The sequence below is a fragment of the Protopterus annectens genome, chromosome 12.part0 (assembly GCF_019279795.1).
Source record: "Protopterus annectens isolate FY-2018-M chromosome 12.part0, PAN1.0, whole genome shotgun sequence".
In the NCBI taxonomy this organism is placed as follows: domain Eukaryota; kingdom Metazoa; phylum Chordata; order Ceratodontiformes; family Protopteridae; genus Protopterus; species Protopterus annectens.
This window is the reverse complement of record NC_056746.1, coordinates 939,363,485-939,368,811: the sequence shown is the minus strand read 5'-3', so window position 1 is coordinate 939,368,811 and position 5,327 is coordinate 939,363,485.

The following is a 5,327-nucleotide window of genomic DNA, read 5'->3' as shown; positions in this document are numbered from 1 at the left end:
CTGTCTAGTAGGGACACAGAAGAGATCCCGGGGTAAACCTACGATCTCCCATCCACTCGTCAAGATTTCTCTTGAAGAGGGTCATTGAGGGACTCTGCCTAACATGGATTGGGATTTTGTTCCAGAGTGAGGGGAGCCTCTGGAATATGAATCTGTCCCTCCAGCATGTCCTATTTATTTCTGTGCTGAGGTTTAAGTCCCTGGAGCGTGTAGCTCTAAGGGATTTGGATTTCCTGAGGTGGAGCATGTCCATTAATTCTGGGTTGTACATGGCTTTATACGTCAGGCACAGATCACCTCTGAGTAGGCGGTAAGCAACTGAGTAGAGCTGGAGTTTCTTTAGCCTAACTGCGTAGGGCATCTGTTTGAGTCCCTTGATCCTCTTGGCGAGGTACTTTTGGGGTCTTTCCAGTTGCTGCAGGTGTCGGGTAGGGTACATCCCAAATGGGGCATTGTATTCAATTATGGGCCTGATGAGTGATGAGTAGAGGGGCACAATGACCTCTCTTGATCTAGATGTGAACCCTTTCATGATAAGATGGGCTATATAGAAGGTCTTTCTAACCACTTTGGTCCCCAAATTACTTCTTCCGTACTTAATGGATTACCACCTATGTGGTAATTTGTGGGCACTTTGTTTTTCCCAAAGGGGATGACTATGCACTTTTTGGCATTTAGCTTTAGGCCATGGCTCTGGCACCAGTTATCTGTCTCTGTGAGACCCTTTTGGAGGATGCTTGTGTCAGTCGGCGAGTCGATTATGGCACCCAGTTTGCAGTCATCTGCGAACTTGGTCAGCCATAGTCCTCCCATGTTAGCCTGTACCTCAGAGAAATATATAACGAACAAGAGAGGTCCCAGGACTGAGCCTTGTGGGACGCCAATTGTAACTGGTTTAGAGTCTGACATGGCACCTGCAATTCTGACCATGTGGGTTCTATCCTTGAGCCAGTTTGCAACCCATCTTGTGACATAGGGGTTGATATTTAAGCTGGTGAGCTTATTTGTGTCGAAGGCTTTTGCGAGGTCCAGGTAGGCTGTGTGGACTACCTTCCCTTCATCTATGGCCTTGGTGACTGTTTCAAAGAAGTTGACCAGGTTCAAGAAGCAAGATCTGCCCTTAACAAAGCTGAATTGGGTAGGATCCAGTGTTTGGAGGTTCCCAATGTCTTTGTTTATGAGTTTCATGATGATACTCTCCATAGCTTTGCAGACCAGGCTAGCCAGGCTTATAGGGCAATAGTTTCCGGAGTCCGTTGTGGCATCACCTTTGTGGAGTGGGACCACTGTTGCTGTACGCCATTCCTTGGGTACATATCCTGTAGTAAGGCTGAGATTGAACAGTGACTTTATGTGAGGGTTCAGTTCTTCTTGGAGTTCATGTAAGACGCAGCCCAGGACACTGTCCGGTCCCATTGATGCTGTGTTTTTTGCTTTGGAGAGGGCAGCTCTCACCTGTGCATCTGTGATGTCAGGGAGGCTACACTCTGTTGGGATAGACAGTTTGCACTGAACCTGTCTGCCAGGATGTTAGCAATGTCTGTGGGTTCAGTGTATTTTTTGTCATTTTGAACTAACTCAGAGCATATCTGGGAGTTGCCACCCAGGTTCCTGACATAACTAAAGAAGGCCTTGTGATTATCTTTAGCATCTTGTGCAATTTTTCTTTCGAAGCTGGCCTTAGATGATTTTATGAGGGATCGTAGTTTCTTACTAGCACTGATCTGAGATGCCTTCCATTTTTGGGATTTTGCTCTATCATGTAGTAGCTTCCTCCTTCTGTTGTACAGCTTATTTATGGCTGGGGTCCACCAGACAGGTCTCCTGCCTTTGGAGGAATGGGTCTTGGTTTTATTTGGGATAGCACGATCCATGCATTCCTGTAGGTGTCCATAGAAAGCGTTTGTAAAGGATTCTGCGGTTTGGGCCGTATTTTCCACTGGCCTGGGGGCTTTGAAGGATTCCACCTCAGTTTTGAGAAGTGTGAAGTTTGCTTTTGAGAAGTTCTTCACCGTGGTTTCCTTGGATGGGGGTGGGGACGGGATATGGATGTCCAGTGAGATTAACTTATGGTCAGATCTTACCAATGAGGGGTATGCCTCTGGTATGGAACATAGAGTCCCCATGTTGGTGATGATCAGTCCAATATGTTTTCCCCTCTTGTGGGAGTGGTCACAAGTTGTTCCATAGCATTTGAGTTTATAAATTCTAGGAACCGTTGGGCGAGGGTGTTGGGGCTTGAGTAGTGCTCCCAGTCTATGTTTGGGTAGTTGAAGTCACCCAATATAATGGTGTTTAGAGAGACCTTCATATTCTCCAGTGTTCTCAGGAAAGCCGAGTGGAGTTCCTGAGTTTGGGAGGGTGGTCTGTAGCAGACTACAAACTGAAAGGCAGTTTTGCCCACTGTTAATTACACATGGATGGTCTCCGATGCTTCATGCAGTGCCACTAACCTGGAGGTATGGGTATCTTTGATGAATATGGATACTCCCCCTCCTTTTGTGGTTCAGTCTGAGTTTTGGGGCTGAAAAGCATGGTATGAGGTATAACCTGGTAGTGCTGGGGTGTCCTCGGGAGCCTTGAACCAGGTTTCTGTTACTGCACAGATATCGATATTCTCCATACTGAGGAGAGCCTCGAGTGCGTGCATCTTGAGGTTTAGACTTCTGGCGTTGAGCAGCATTACCCTTAGTTTTTTCCTTGTGTTGTCTATGGAGGTGGGTTTGTCTTTTGAGCCTTGCCTAAAAAAGGCACTATGGGGGTGGCAAGAGCCTTAGCCAGTATTTGAAAGCCCAGGGGTGACAGGTGCAAGCCGTCCCTAGCGAAGCAACATGGCTTGTCGAGCATGTCATCCCAGGCTGACAGACACTGGATCCCCTTTGAATGACACCAATACTTTAGCCAATTGTTAAAATTGATCATTTTGTCTTTATACTGTGGCATCATTCTTGGTGAGGGTAAGATGCTACTCAAGGTCAGGGTCATACCAGCCTGGGCTACATGATCAGAGAGCTCCTCTATGTCTGTTTTCATGTAGTCCAGGGAGGTACGTCTCAGGTCATTCACACCAGCATGGACAATGACAGAGTCATATTTGTACTTGCTTTGGAGTGACCTGAGTGCTTGTGTTATGTGGTGGATCCTGGCACCCGACAGGCAGCTTACAGTGACCTTCTCCTTGTTCAGCCTGGTGAGTGGGACGTCAGTGTGTCTGACAATAGAGTCACCTATTACAAGTGTATTAGGTGTGTTGCTTAGCCTTAAGGGCTGTGACTGTGTGGCACACTGACTTTGTGAACTATGTGATACGTGGGTATTGTTGTGGGGTAGCGGTTGCTTGGATGTCTGCTTTGGAGGTCTCTGCTGCTTGGGCAGATTTTTATTTAGAGCCTCCGAGTATGTTTTTGTGTGTTTATGTTTTTGGTTTTCTGTTGCGATAGGTCTATGTGAGACTGGATTTGTGGTGTGTGTGGTTACCTTCTCCTCCTGACTGACTGGGCCAGTATTGGGTTGAGAGAGCTCAGCCTCCAGTTTGGCTATATAGTTGCATCTCTCACATATATTTGAGCTTGTTGGGAGGAGGAGAGGGTGGTCCGTGTACATAAGGCAGTTGTTGCATTTCCCGAAGACAGTCTTGGTTATGACTATCAAGCCTCAAACAGCATGCATTGCAGTAGTTTAAATAAAGTGAACCTAAAGCATGCAAAATGAAAAATAGAGCTTCTCAGGGAGTAAAGGGTATGATTTGGACAGTGTTCCTTCAAATAAATACATCAGATTTAAAAGCATCTCATATCTGACCACAAAATGACTAGTGGTCATCTAAGATAATATTCAATTCTCACAGCTGAGAAACAAATTCCATCTCCAAAGACCTATACAGAAGCAAAGTATGGAGAAGTAAAGGGTCTTGCGGTATCATGAATAGAGTTCCATTAAAAGTCTTTTCAAAATATCTAAGAGCTGAGCTCAGACCAGACATGCTTGTCAAAAAACAAGCATTTTGAGCATTTTGCATGAATTTGAGTACACAGAAACTCAGAAAACATGTACTGAATCTTGATACAATATGACCAAATGACATAAATAAAAATAAGCATTTTTTTTTCTAGGTGGGCAAGATCCCTCGGCACTCCCATAACACCTTTCTTTAATATTTTTTCTTTTAACTCTGACATCACAGCCCCTAGAAGAATGAACAATCATGGATGGCCAGTGTAAATTCTGTCTTGCTGTTTTTCTGTCAGGCTGCAAGATGGACCATCCGCAACACAAATAAATTTAAGCATTAACATTTCACTTATATATAATTACATGAACAATATAATGAGCAATAAAAACTCAAATTATTATGCTCAGTCAGCCTTGATAAAAGCTCGAAAGGTCTAAGCAACATGTAAAGACATGAATAGTCACACCCTCAGTCTTATGTTGATTAGACATTAAATGAGTAATCCTCAACCAGTCAGAGATGGCATACAGACTACCCCCAGTAACATAACAAGCACGTGCTCCTGAGGCAGGGACAGTGCCATCAGCTTAAACATAATTCAGTAAACCCTTCCCTTGAAACACAACTCCAAGCAGAAGGGTTTATACTGTGGATAGCATGGAACATAAGTATAAAATCCTGAAGAATGTCTTATAAAGGACTCAGATCCCCTACCCTCTACTGGCTTCAAGAGTGGTAAGGGGCAAATCACTCAAATAATGTGGAAGATAAACCACAGTACGTCCAAAGATTGTCCAACAAGATTCCAAGATCCATTGTGTGAAGTGCAGCCATGAGACAAAGGAGGACAAATACCAAATAAGACAGTCGATCTGTAGCAATCAGTCGATCTGTAGCAATAAGACCATCACTGGACACTCTAATAACTACATTCTTAGTGCTGCGTGGTATTGTTTCTGATGCTGGACAGAAATGCCTTAAGAGATTCTAAGAAGTCAGATAGGATTCAAACTACACTGTAACCTCTTTCTCAGTAACCTTACTTGCAAAGAGAATGTTAAATGCTGGGTGATAATTTTTGACATTGTTCAGATCCAAGTATAGCTTCTTAAGAAGGGGAGTAATTATTGACTCTTTGCAATTAGACAAAAAGATTTTCCTGTCTTAACTACAACCATACAACCTTGCAAACAGGCAGGCTTTACACAATCTGGAAAGGCAAGGGTCCACGCCTAAAACTGAAGGATGCATTATCTGGCTCGGTGGCATAGAAGGACAAAACCTTGACTGCAACCCAGGTATCTAGAGATTGGTTAGTGGTCATAGCTCTGTAAGAGTCACTTCTCTTGGGGGAGGGTGTTGGAACTCTATGCAC